This window comes from Mesoplodon mirus (assembly GCF_964341445.2).
Source record: "Mesoplodon mirus genome assembly, chromosome: 5".
In the NCBI taxonomy this organism is placed as follows: Eukaryota; Metazoa; Chordata; class Mammalia; order Artiodactyla; family Ziphiidae; genus Mesoplodon; species Mesoplodon mirus.
The window spans coordinates 85,376,827-85,391,545 of record NC_138980.1 but is presented as its reverse complement, the minus strand read 5'-3'; the positions used below and the strand labels follow the sequence as shown (position 1 = coordinate 85,391,545).

The 14,719-nt window shown below is 34.6% G+C and overlaps 1 protein-coding gene across 16 annotated transcripts in view; it reads left to right on the top strand.

The window, feature by feature from the left end:
- LOC309804101 (zinc finger protein 226-like) overlaps positions 1 to 14,719 on the top strand; it is a 439,178-nt gene that overhangs the window by 308,434 nt on the left and 116,025 nt on the right. For 11 of the 16 annotated variants that reach the window (XR_014294058.1, XR_014294059.1, XR_014294060.1 and 8 more), the window contains one exon: positions 2,870 to 3,036. The exons of the other annotated variants lie outside the window; for them this stretch is intronic. The gene's annotated coding sequence lies outside the window, so the exon portion shown is untranslated. The remainder of the gene's footprint in view (positions 1 to 2,869; positions 3,037 to 14,719) is intronic. 16 annotated transcript variants of the gene reach the window in all.

Here is a 14,719-nt window from a genome sequence, read left to right as displayed (position 1 = left end):
CCAAATGCACATGTAGGTCTCATTAAAAATAACAGATCTCTATTTGACTTTTCTTTTACATTATTTTAAAAATGTAATTTTATGCATTAAAAAGAAAGGTGAGGGGCAGTAAATGAATTAATTAGCTATAAAAATGTGGTTTTACCATTATTCACTGTAATACTGTTCTCCTCCATTCTATAGGTTAATATATGATTTAACTTTCTGAAATATTTTCTCTAGCTCTAATTTAATTACATATTTCTGCATACAACCTATTATGAAATTACTTTTTAGTGTTGTAATAATCAGCGTTAAATATTCTGTAATTAAATTGTAAAGATTTCTCTAAACTTGAAGCAGATTTCCTCGATATATTACTTTTATTTGTAATTAGAGGAGTCTTGTAAACTATTGGTACTTCATAAATAATTTTTATAAATTAAGTGTAGTTCAGAAAGACTAAAAATTTTATTTGGTCACTAAAGGCACATTTCAATTAGATAAAACTAAAATTTGTTGTCTAGAATACTCTATATTGGCATAGCATCTTCTCAAATTAGCCTACCTAGTTAACACATTGGTTATACCAGTGAGCAAGTAGGAATTATTCTGTGTGTGTTTTTTGTCTTTCACTATTTCTTCTTGATTCCTTGATATAGTTCCACTTATTTATTTTCAGAGCTGAATCAAAGAAATTGGAAAGTCAGATTTGGAAAGAAGTTCAGAAACCAAATATGTAAACTTTATGATAACTTTCATGGTGGCCTTTACCAGGGAATTCTCTCCCTGTTATTTTAGTTTACAGAGAAGCAATCTCGGTTGACCCTTGAGCAACATGGCTTTGAACTGTGTGGGACCACTTATATATGGATATTTTTTCAGTAAAGACAGTCCCACAGTACTGTGCTATTCAAGATTGGTTGAATTCTCTGATACAGAGGGTCAACTGTAAAGTTACATGTGGATTTTTTGACTGCATAGATGGTAGGAGCCCCTAATCCTTGTGTTAGAGTCTGTTGTATACATATTCCAGTTCAGTATAGCATCTGCAAGCACATAGCTGCCAAATTCTCTTCTTTCCTAGTTTAAAATTTCCCAGAATCCAGCCCATGTGGTAAGTGAATGAGGTTGAGAACAATGGAAACTAGACCTGACAGAACAGAATTTTGCATAAGAAGACCCCATCCTGATTCATTCTAGTTTTACTGAGAATTCTGAATTTTATACATTATTCTGTGTAATGAAATGTAACTGATTTAGATTTAGATTATATAAGCAATGTTTAACTTATCTTCTTTCTCTGATATTTCTTCATACATTAAATATTTTAGGTCTAATTAATTTTTGTTGAGATATAATTGACTTATAACATTATACTAGTTTCAGGTGTAAGACAGAATGATTCAATATTTGTATATATTGCAACTGATCACCACAATAAGTCTAGCTAACATCCATCAACACATGTAGTTACAATTTTTTTTTCTTGTGATGAGAACTTTGAAGATTTATTCTCTTAGCTACTTTCAAATATATACTACAGTATTATTAACTAGAGTCACCATGCTGTATACTAAACCCCATGACTGTTTTATAGCTGAAAGTTTGTATCTTTTGACCACCTTCACCCATTTCACCCACCTCCTACCCCCCTCTGGTAACCACCAATTTATTCTCTGTATCTATGAATATAATTTTCTTTTTTTAAAATTTAGATTCTACTTATAAGTGAGCTCATGGGGTATTGGTCTTTCTCTCTCTGACCTATATCACTTAGCATAATGCCTCAAGGTCCATCTGTATTATTGTAAATGGTAAGAATTCCTTCTTTTTTATGACTGAGTAGTATTCCATTGTATATACAGATTGTCCCTGAATTACTATTTCAACTTACTGTTTTTCAACTTTATGATAGTGCAAAAGCAATACTAGTTTAGTAGAAACTGTATTCAAAATTCAAATATGAATTTTGATCTTTTCTGAACTAGTGATATGTTGTATGATACTCTCTTATGATACTGGGCAGGGACAACAAGCTGTAGCTCACAGTCAGCCTTGTGATCAATTACAAGGGTAAATATGATACACTTACAACCATTCACTACCCACACAACCATTCTGTTTTTCACTTTCAGTACAATATTCAATATGTTACATGAGATACTCAACATTTTATTATAAAATATGCTTGTTAGATATTTTTCCCAACTAAAGGCTAGCATAAGTGTTCTGAGCATGTCTAAGCTAGGCTTGGTTAAACTATGATGTTCAGTAGATTAAGGGTATTAAATGAATTTTTGACTTACAGTATTTTCAGCTTACAATGGATTTATTGGGATGGAACCCCATGGTAAGTTGAGGAATATCTGTACATAACATGTTTTCTTTAGCCATTCTTTCATCAATGGACACTTAGGTTGCTTCCATGTCTTCGCTATTGTAAATAGTGCTGCAAGGAACATTGTGACGCCTATATCTTTTTGAGTTAGTGTTTTTGTTTCCTTTGGATAAATACCGAGAAGTGGAATTGCTGAATCATATGGTAGTTCTATTTTTAATTTTTTGAGAAACCTCCATATTATTTTTCATAGTAGCTGCAACCAATTTACATTCTCACCAGCAGTGCACAAGGGTTACCTTTTTTCACATCCTTGCCAACCCTTTGCCAAGTTTTAAATTAGATTGTTTATATTTTTCCTATTGAGTTGTATGAGTTCCTTATATATTTTGAATATTAACACCTTATCAGATATGTATTTTGCAAATATTTTTTCTCATTTCATAGGTTGTCTTTTCATTTTGTTGATTGTTTCTTTTGCTGTGCACAAGGTATTTAGTTTGATGTAGTCCCACTTATTTATTTTTGCTATGTTGCTTGTGCCTTTAGTGTCATATCCAAAGAAACATTTCCAAGCCCAACATCATGGAACTTTTTCATCAAAAAATGCAACACTCATTTATGATAAAAATTTTTCATGAACTAGGAGCAGAAGAGAACTTTCTCAATCTGATAGGAGCACTATGAAAAACTCACAATAACCATCATACTTAAAGGTGAGATAATGAGTGCTTATACTGTACCATGGGTAATGCCACTGTGATTCATTATTTTACTGGGAACCTAGCTGGTATAATAAGGCAAGAATATTATATAAAAGACATACAAATGAGAAAGAATGGAGTCAAATTGTCTTAATTCACAAAATTACTAGAGCTAACAAGTACTTGTAGAAAGGTTGAAATATACAAGGTCAATATAAAATGGTATTTCTTTATACTAGCAATGAACAATTAGAAATTAAATACAAATCATTTACAGTAACATCTGAAAAGTATAAGACTTAAAGCCAAATTAAAGTAAACATATCCAATACCTGTATAATGAAAGCTAAAGAACATTGCTGAGAGAAATTTTATAAAGACCTACATAAATTGAGCGATATACCATGTTCATGATGCAATATTGTTAAGATCTCAATTATCCCTAAATTGGTGTATAGAGTCAACACAATTCCAATCAAAACCACCACATCTGTCTTTGCTAAAATGTCAAGTTGATTCTAAAATTCAAATGAAAAGAGAAAGGAGTTTGAATAGCTAAAATAATTAGAAAAAGAACAAAGTTGGAGGACTTACCTATCAATATGTGAATGCTTAAATTATGGTATGATCATACATATAATGTAATACTAGTTAGCAATTGAAAGAGTTAACTACTTAACATATAAAAAAATGGATGAGTCTCAAAAACAGTACTAAGTTAAAGAAGTCTCTCACAAATGAGTACTGTATCATTCCATTTATCTGAAACTTAGAAAACAGGTGTCTAATCTATAGTGACAAAAAGCCAAGTTAATAGTTTCCTGGGGTAAATATTGGCTGGGAAGTACAATGCTAAAAGTCTGGATCGTTGGAAGTGTAGCTTATATTGATTGTGGTGGTGTTTATGCAGGCATAAAAATTTGTCCAAACTCACTGAAATTTCTACTTAACATGGTGAATTGTATTCTATGTAAATTATAATCAGTTGATTTTTTAAAATAATATATTTAAATAACAGGTGAACATGCTTAGTATTAATAGGTATTGAGCACTTGTTATATGAACCATTGCTGTTCTATCAGTTTTACATATCTATCAGTTCTATCAGTATTAACTCATTTATAATTCTCAAAACACCCTATAATATATAGGTATTATTATTGTTTATTTTACATGTAATGCAAGTGTAGAGTGGTTGTCACAGCACAGTTTATTTTTAGTTGCCAAATTAATAGTTGGAATCTTCAGTGTCTTATAAAAACCACTTCATTTCATGAGGGTAGTAGAAACATCAGTGAAATATAATGCAGTTCTTTCACTAATTTCTTATGTGATTTTGAGCAAATCACTAAGATTTTCCTATCTTTAATAACTAAGGTCCCATTCATTTATAAAATTCTCCCATTTCATGGCTCTAACTCTTGGAATATGTATGATTATTTAATAATACAGTGCTTTAAGTGAATGCTGTTATGGTGTCCAGGGGAAAAAACACTACCCATAAAAGTTATTAAAAATAGATTAAAAAATTAGGTATTTCTTGGTCTTTGTTGTCTATTAATGTCTGTGAAGATGCTTTGCTTTAGGAGAAAAATTTACAAACAAAGAGAAGATTGAAAAATAAAAAGAAGCTTATTCAACACCATGTTTCTTTTTTTTAAAGCTACTTTGGTTCTAGGTAATATAAATCAATATAAACATGCTTGTTCAAGAAAGGGAATCAAATGGAATGGTCTAGGTTTATTCCACACAATCTAAGGAAATACTAATAATTAGATCTTATGAAAGATGAAGCCTAGACCAGGTTTGTGAATCTCAACACAGGATTCCCTTATCTAGGGCTTAGCTATTAATCTCAAATACTAGTCTGTAAATCACCCAGTTCAATTATTGAGTACTAATTTGATTGGCCCATCTTGAGTTGTATGTCCCCCTATTCTATTATTTCTGGCTAGAAGGCCATGTTCCCTTCATCAAAGAAGAAAAGTCCTTGCTATTTACAGGATACCTCTATAGTTGGGGTGGGCAGTTCTCAGAGAAAAGTGTTGTGTTATACACCCCTGTATGATCTATGTTAACATTACACATGGGGAATCAACAACATTCTTTTCCTTTTCATCCACCATGTGATAAAATAGATTACAAACAGAGCAAAATACTTTACCCACCCCTGATCCACAGCCATTGCAATGTGACCTTGAAGCTCCTCTTATCAAGAGATGGAGTGTTTTTGAATCTGGGCTGGCCTTGTGACTCGTTTTGGCCAAAGACATTGGAAGTGATACTGTGTCAGTTCTGAGGCCTCAAGAGGCCTGGTGCTTTTGTTCTTTTTCTTGAATCTTTGTCCATGCCATGTGAAAAAGCCCAAGCTATCCTGCTAGATGCTAAAGACACATTATCCTGACAGCCCTGTTGTCCAGCCTATAGCCAATAATTGCAGTGTGATTGAGGCCTTCCTAGAGCACCAGTTCCCAGCCAACATACTAGCTGCCTACAGATATAAAAAACAAGGCCATCCATGATCAGCTGAGTCTAGCTCAGTTCAGTAGAACCCCCTCACTGGCCCATAGATTTATAAACAATAATTAATGCTCATTATTTTAAATCACTGAGTTTTGGGGAGTTTCGTTTGGAACAATAGCTAAAGAGCATACCCCATTCAACAAGTATTCCCCCCCCCCAATTTTTACATAATTAGTTCCTTATGTATAGTAAAAATGGTTTTCCCATTTGGTGTTAGAATAAATCGTTAATTATAACAATGCAAAGTACCTACATTTCCTCAGGATTATTTTATAGTATTCTGTTTGAAGATAAACAATGGAAACGTTTACTTGTATTTTGTAAAATGTTATGACTACTACAAGTCTTTTCACAAACCTTTCACTTTGAAATTGATTATGAGTTATAGCTTATTATCACATAATTATCATCAAGTAAGCTTGGCATATTTGAACATTTTAAGTTGTTTGAGCTTTGTCTTTATTAGTGAATTTATGTCTGTTAACTTATATAGAGCTAGATTATTTTCTCTAATTTATATTTTTGGTTCTTTTCAAATTGCTCATACCATAATGTTAGTTGAAAGGAGTAGAATTTAGAACACAATTATATAGTTGGTCCAGTAGCTAGATAAGCAGATTAGATAGATAGATAGATAGTTAGATAGATAGAAAGAAAGAAAGAAAGAAGGGAAAATGGATAGTTGCATGTAAACTGCTTTGCACAATGCCTGGTATATAGTTTGCCCTCAATAAATATTAATTGGGTATTCTTTTATAGAAGTTTGTTATTAATAATTATTGAATGCACCATGGGGAAGTATTAATCTTAAAAATAAAACAATTACCGGGCAGTTGCACTATTCAACAGAATATTTTGAAAGTGTCATATGGTATCCCTTACTATGATTTATTTTGTTTGCCCGAGCAATCAACATGGTTCATAAAAGAGGACTCAGCCTCAGAGATTTTTAGCAGCTGTAAAAAGTATATTTTAGTTAAAATATATTTGCTACAAGATACTTTTCAGTTTAGGATTTGGAAAGGTGGTGGCAAAATTATAGTTGTCAAAATAGTGATTTTCAATAAGTACTGTAATTAGCATGCATTACTTCCAGAAATTGTGCTTTTCAGCAATGGGCCATGACTCACTTGTATTTGCATATAATCAGTGCGTGTTAGAAATAAATGTCCACTTATCCTCAGAATAAAAAGAAAGAAAATTTGGTATAAATAGCTCTAGTAATTAAAAGACCTTATCAGACCATATATCCTATATGAAATGTTGGTTCTGTACTCTGCAGAGAACACAATTCTCTGTTACTGTGTATGTAATGTGCTATTTCAAATCTAGCCTGTGCCAGGTTGTGATAACAGCTGGAAAGTTCCTTCTTTCCCCTGATTCCTGGAAAAAGAGTCCAAGAATTCTCTTTAAGCATTTGGTAAATGTGTGTAAGTCCTCCTGAAGCCACTTCCCACATCCATACCTGTCGTACAGAAAGCACCACATTTCCTCACACACTAGTAGATATCCAGAGAGAACCCTACCTAACCATTCTAATGATTGTTCAGGGCCCCTGTTCCACATCGTTTGTGCCTCAACTCTTTGCATGTGCTCTCAGTAGCTTGGGCTCAGAGGCTTGTTACTGTGCATGCTCTTTCATATCTGCCTTTGGTTTCCTCTGATTTAGGGGGCTTTCTGGGTTCCCTTCCTGCCTTTTTGAATCATGTCTCTCTTGCATGATTTTGGATTGGCACCTTCTTTTAATGTTGACACGTTAGATTCACTGCACCCAGACAGTGTTCCCATCTCTAGGTCCAGGAAACAAACTGTTCTCTGGGAGTCCAGTCTCCAATCTTCCCATGACAAGACATAGGATCACTTCCAAATGAGAAGTGGCAATTTCTGTTATCAGGAATTTAATTTTAGCTTTCTAAACAAGTGACTCTCATCCATTTATCAGTCCCACAAATATATTTATTTTTCTAATATTTGATAAAAAGTCAATGGAATGCTTTTCTCTTCATAAATGTTATTGAAATTTTCAGGTCATTGATTATTCTTTTATGTGCTTAAATATCCACCTTACTGACTTAATTTTCAAATCCCCAATACAAGAACTCCTGTTGTTTGTTTTTTTATCTCTCTGCATTACTAGTTTAAACCTGACTGGGTGAGACATTGTAATCACAGTTAGCCTTGATTTAATAAGATTTCAGAATTTCTAGCATATGTGAAACACTAATATTTCGATAAACATTAATATTTTAATCAGACTTTCAATATATGTACCCCATTAAAAATGAAAATATTTTGCTTTATCATTTTATTGTATACAAATTATCTAGAGGTGATGACATTTAGTACATCTAGACAAGGTAATTCCTTATCAATGTGGTTTATAATGGGAGAAAATCTTTGTCCTGTTGCATTCTTTTGAAGCTGGTTCTTAGTAATTTTTATTGATGTTTTAAACATGATGCCTCTGAGTAAATCTGGACATGAAAAGTATGTGCTACTGCATTAATTTTCAGCTTAACTCAGAATATCACACTGGGTAATAGTATATAGTATTGCTGATTAGTGTAACATTTAAAGTAGCTCACTGGATAAATGGATTCCCATAGACTTTTATATGTGGACCTCTACTTTTTCTAAGAGAAGTTGCTTCTGACTGCTGTAGCCAGAATGGAGTCTTTTTCCAAAGACATTTACTTCACCTTCTGTGTTTTCCATGCTGTGATTCTAGATTCTCTGTATTCTACATCACTGCTTTCCAACTAATAACGGAGTTCTGATCCTCCGTTGCCTCTTGCCCAGAATTTGATGTATTTCTCCAAAGTGCTGTCATGGCAAAGCTGATTTTCACTCTCACAGAACCAGGTTCTAACCTTTGGTTTCAAACTGATAGTTGTGCTGGATATAGTTTAGCCTCTTGAATATGGCTGAGCAAGTGTGTCCCTGACTCTAGTTAAGGGCCCTTTAATATGAGATTATGATGCTTGAAGAAAGGAAGTGGTTTTTCAAAGCCTGTTGTTTAACTCTTGAATCCATTCTAGGCTCCCAGATTTGTCTGTTTTCAATCTTATTTCATTATATTCAATCTATAATGATTCCTTTTCCTAAGTAGCAAGGAAATATCACTTATTTATTTTAAAAAGTCAAATATTGCTGAAACCTATAAGGTAAAACAGTAAAATTTTAATTCCCTAGGAGAATTCCCTTTAACAGATTTTTCTTCTATTCACAATTTACATGTATTAAGTGACGTATTGCCATCAAGACTGCTAGTGGGATCCAAGTATAAAGCAAACTATTTTTTCTCTCATAGACCTTTAATTTGGTCAGTGTAATTTGTTTTTTCTTGGGTGGAAACTTAGAAAATTCTATGTGAGTTCCCTAGATTTATCTCTCAAATTCTTTTTTGTTGGTTCTTTCCTCAGGTAGATCTATCACATGTATGTATTGGTCAGTACTTAGCTGAAGATTTTAGGGTAACCCTCTGAAGAGCTCCAATACTCTCTCTGTGAAGTCCTCTCGTCTTAGATATTGTGGCTATGATTTTTAGCCAGTTTTGTCTCCCCAGACTTCCATGTTTATCCCCACAACTCAGGGAGATCTAGTGGTCTCTGTGAACCTCGGCCTAGGTTCACTGTCTCTGTATTGTGGTTTGTAAATTATGTATAGGTAGTAAGATGGACAACTGTGGTGTTTCATAATTTGTTTCATGTCTCTTGGGATCACTGACAGTTTTTGCTTGCTACCTAAGTTTTGAAAGCCATTGTTTCAATTATTCTGTTCGGCATTTTAATTGATTTCTGCCAGTCAGGTAGCTCTGGCCCTCATTGCTTCATTTGGCTAGAAGTAGAAGTCCTTGTGTTCATACTTAGATTTTATGATTGCTAGATTTCTCTACTACAAAGTTACTGTTTTTCCCTTTCCTTAACCTATCTTTTGGAAGCAAATCACTTAAGTCCAGCTCATCTGTGGGGAGGGAGAGTTAAACTACTTCCTGGACAGGGGAGTATCTTTATATATATTATTTGGAATTCTGTAAGGATGATTTGCCTGTTCTCCCCCATTTATTTATTCAACCATCTATTCATCAGTATATTTACTTTACATTTTGAGTTAAAATCCAATACCACATATAACTTTATTTTAAAATGTTGTCACATGTATAGTAATATAAACATATTGAGTCCATATTGCTTATTCCTGACATGTCCGTTGTCTAGTCTCACAGGATTCTTTGAAATTAGGCAGCTCTTCAGTTTCCGTGCTACCGGTGTACATCAGAGTCTTTGATAAGGCTGGGAGTGTAGTTCTGTGCCTGAATTTCTGTCTCTATAGACTCACCATATGGACATTACCTGGGAATTTTTAAGAACATAAGACTGAAATTGCATTTTTTGGTGAAAACCTTGAGAATTTCATTTTTTTTCTGGTGTTGGGAAAACTCCCTTTCTCTCCTGGTGCTTCTGTTTCTTAGAGGAAAAGCTGTCAACTTTGAATTGCTGAGAATTAATATTAATTTGCTTTCCTGACAATTGCTTTTTAGTATCAGTTGTTACCTAACCATTCTTTGCTACCTAAGTCATTCTTCTAGTTGTATGGGCTTGAAGTTTTACTTTCTGGGCTGCACCTAGCAGCTACTATTGGATTACTAGGAATAACTTATTTTGTTTAACTGTTTCTGAATGTTCTGAACACAGGAATGAGTGCCCTGAACTCTTGAATAAAAAAGTAAGGATAATTTGATATGTCCCTAAACAGCTAGAAATAGAGGTAGGGACCTACATGAGGCATTATTTAATTTTGTTGGTTTCTGATGTATTATTTAAAACTAATTACACAGGGCTTCCCTGGTGGCGCAGTGGTTGAGTCCGCCTGCCGATGCAGGGGACGCAGGTTTGTGCCCCGGTCCGGGAGGATCCCACATGCTGCGGAGCAGCTGGGCCTTTGAGCCATGGCCGCTCAGCCTGCGCATCCGGAACCTGTGCTCCGGAGGCCACAACAGTGAGAGGCCTGCATACCGCAAAATAAATAAATAAATAAATAAAAATTATAATAATAATTACACAGATAATTTATGAAAGTGAAGAAAAATGCCATTATTTAATGGTGATAGCTCTCAATTAAAGGACAAACTCACTTAGATACATAGAAAAGTTCAAAACTTGCAACTTTTAGATTCTCCTAAACAGGCTTTGATCTCTTTGGATTATGGTGTTTCTATCTCTACAAACAAAAATTTCTCTGACACAGGCTGCATTTTTCTGAATTTGAGCTGAAAATATTGCTTAGGTGTTCTATTCAAGTGTTATTCCTTTCGATTCATTTCTTAACATGGTTGTTCTTCCCAAAAGGTGGAACTTTGAATGAATAGCACTTGTTTACTTGGTTTGAGCCCCACTCAATTTTCTGTTGTTTTACTTGCCATTCCAGGAATCTCTTCACTTTGGTGGCATCAGTGAGAGGTGTGGAAACTAGTAAAAGCTATAGTCCTGAAATGAACCTTTCACTTTCTCTCTCTTAACTTCAACTTCCACCATTAGTCTCTTATTTTTTGTGTGTATTTAGGAAATATCTATGAAATTACGCTGCTTTTTTTTTTTTTTTTTTGCGGTACACGGGCCTCTCACTGTTGTGGCCTCTCCCGTTGCGGAGCACAGGGCTCCGGACACGCAGGCTCAGCGGCCATGGCTCACGGGCCCAGCCGCTCCGCGGCACGTGGGATCTTCCCAGACCAGGGCACGAACCCGTGTCCCCTGCATCGGCAGGCGGACCCTCAACCACTGCGCCACCAGGGAAGCCCTACACTGCTTTTATAGGTGTTCACCCACAACTTTGGTTTTGAGGCTTTTATCCCTTTTTAACTTCATCGTGCATAAAATGCACATATTCACATAATGTATTAAATCAAGAGACCATGACATAATGTTAAGAATTTAAAAGAAGAACATACAAGATGCAAAGTTTGATACTGGCTCTGACATACTCCATTTGTGGGAAAGACACTATCTCTTGGACCTCTTTTGTTTATATTACCTTACCAAATTGATTATTTTAGAAATCAAATTACTATATTTTGAAAAATGTATTTTAAAATGAGTCATAAAGTGTGATACTGAGGTTGTTTCAATCAGGTTTACTAAGTCACAACATAAAATAAAACAAGAATACAGACTCAGATTTCATTAACATTTACATACCCTAAAGTCTTATATATAACATATTATTATTGTTGTTATTTATAATGATTATTATTGTCTATGTGAACTTCAACAAATTTCTTTTTTTGTAAAATGATACTAATATCTACTCCCAGTTGTACTGGTAAATTTAAATGTAAAATTGCTGAGCATAGCCAATGGCATGTTGTAATCTTTTGGCATGTGTTATCTTTTCATTTTTCTCCCTGTTCCCCCTCAACAACTCAAGTAGGGTCATCGCTGCTGAGATCTACTGTCTTAACCCTTCAGCCTATATTACTCTTGTAATGAATGACATGGGTTACCCAAGGGCTTTGCTGATGGACCGAAAGGCAGGAATCCATTAAAATAAATCCCACAAGGGACAAAATAGAAAACAGAAGGGAGACTCTCTCATCAATGGACCATATGGTCTGTGTGATTGGAGGTCCATTCCTTTTAAATATCATAGCTCACTAAGCCTCTTCCTTTCTCTGTGTGGCCACTACTCACTCTTAAGCTTATAAAGTCTCCTACCAGAACTTTCTGCAAAGGCTTTTCTGAGAAGTGTTCTTGCTGCCAGCTTTTCATTCTATCCACATTATTGAAAAGGTAGTGTTCATAGAGCAGTTCTTTCGTATGCAATCCCCTCACTCCTGGGCATTTATTGATCCTTTATCCTCAACAGAACAAAGTCTAAATAATTTAGCCGAACACTCAAGAACCTCACAGAACATTTTTGTGCCTTCTCTCTTCCATTTGCTTCTCCAGATCCATTCTCCACCCCTCTTCAACTACTCTGTGGCCCTGGCGGCTGATCTGCATGAACTACATCAAAGGGAACCCTGGTAGGAAATGGGAAGGAAGGAGAATGAAGTCAGGGAATTTATTCCCCCAGATTCCTCCTTTCTACTAAAAGTCATGCATCTTATCTGGCATCCCTCTCCACAAGACTCTGTCCTTTTGGGGTTTGGTAACTACCACTCTCCACTCCACTTTTCAGGCTGAAGGGTGGGAATAGTTTTGCAAGTGCTGGGATCCTGTCTTATTCTTGTGGCTTCTCTACACCTTGTACACACCTTTGTAAATATTCTCTGCATCAAACTCAACTTCAACAACCCAATTTGAATATGCCATCTGTCTCCTGGATATTATACTTCCTAAATTTATCTCATGCCATACACTGTATCCTTTAAAGATAGATGGTTTATTTATTATTGCCATAGTGGTTCAGAATAGCCACTTTGGAATGATAAAGTGTTGGGTTTGAATCCCGATTTTACTACTTAGTTCAATGACTTTGATCAGATTACTCAACGTCTCTCAACCTCAATATACTCATCTTTAAAATAAAGATAATAATAGTAGCCAACTCATAGTGTTATTATGAGAACTGAAGAAGTATATAGAAGTTCTATCACAGAGCAGATGTTAAAGAAATATGGTTTTGACCATAAATATTTTTTGAGAACATATACCTTATGCATTCATGCTACCATACCTCTTTTTCCATTTTCCCCTATTCTCCACTTCAATTTATTCATTCTAGGCTCAGTTAAATTCCTAGTTCTTCTACTATCTCTTATGTTTTTCAATTCTTATAACACCTACTCCCTGAAACTTTCCTTTACGTTTTCATCTGTATATGTTTCCTCTCCCCAATTATATTGCTAACAATCTGATAATAGGGAAAAGTCCTTTTCATTTCCTTCTTTTGCTCCTAACTAGCTCAGTGTTGAGGATATAGTAGAAGCTAAGCAAATATTTCTTAGTTATTTAATTTTAATCATTTAATTTCAATTAATGTAGGCAAATTTTATAATGCAAGTGATTTCAATTCAGTTAGATAGCCAAACTGCATAATGCAAGGCTCCCAGCATAGATTTTTTTATTATCACAGTGCCCATTTCAAAGTAGGTACTTAATGAATATGATAATTTTAGGTAATTATTATACAGACAAATTTTCTCTAATGCTCTCTAAGCACCTCATTTACTACTGTGTAGGCGTAGTGTAATAAGATACTTTATATTAACCATCAAATGTTAACGATCTAAGCAAGTTAAAAAGCACAATAAGGAAATAATACTAATGCCAATATACTAGTTTCTTAATATTTTATCATCTTTTAAACATACCAGCTTGTAATATCACAATACTATAGAATAAATAAGTAATTCACTTCCTCTGATAATAATATAAAAACTTTGGTCTCTGTTATATTTTAAATTATGCCCTTTGTGGAGTAATTATGGACCACTGAATTAAGGTTAAACTATAGGAGAGCCCAAGCATAAGAATCAGCTTTAGTTTCTGGTGACCTGTGTGATTTACCACCTCTCTTGGTATATTGCCTTTAATTTTGTCCTAGGAAAAGAACTAAATAGAGATATAGCCTATAGGTGGCACTTGAGTCCACTGATAGCTGTCCTGAGCTCAGTCTTGATTCTTTATATTGCAGTTTCAAGGATAGCAGCATGGTTATAATTAGTGTTGGCTTCTCAGCATGATGTTGAGGTCCAGTGGTACAGTGGAGTTTGGACTACCGTGAAAAAGCTTCATTAACCCTTTTCAGGTTCCTGTTGGAATGTGGCAACTCCCCAAACTTCTGTCCTGTTAGTGAAATGAGGTATAGCACAAAGGGAGGAATGAGGATTGCCTGAGTGTGATGTGTGTATCTCTGAAAGTGATCTTGGTGCTAACTGTTTCATGGGAGTTAAAAGTTAATTGATTGTAAACAGTGAGCTGGTTGAAGATTAGAAAGAATTGAGGATAGTTTCTTTTGAGACCATCTTAGAGCACAGTAAGATGAGTCTTGTTCGTTTTTTGATGCAACACATTAAGAAAACATTTAAAATTAGATTAATTGTCTGAGTCACCCAACGTACTCTATGTAAGCAAAAATAAATGCAAAACTGTGAATTAAAATATGTATTGAATAACTGCTTATGTGTGTAATAACTCAGTGAAGATAGTTTTATTTGGTTTTTTTTTCTTTC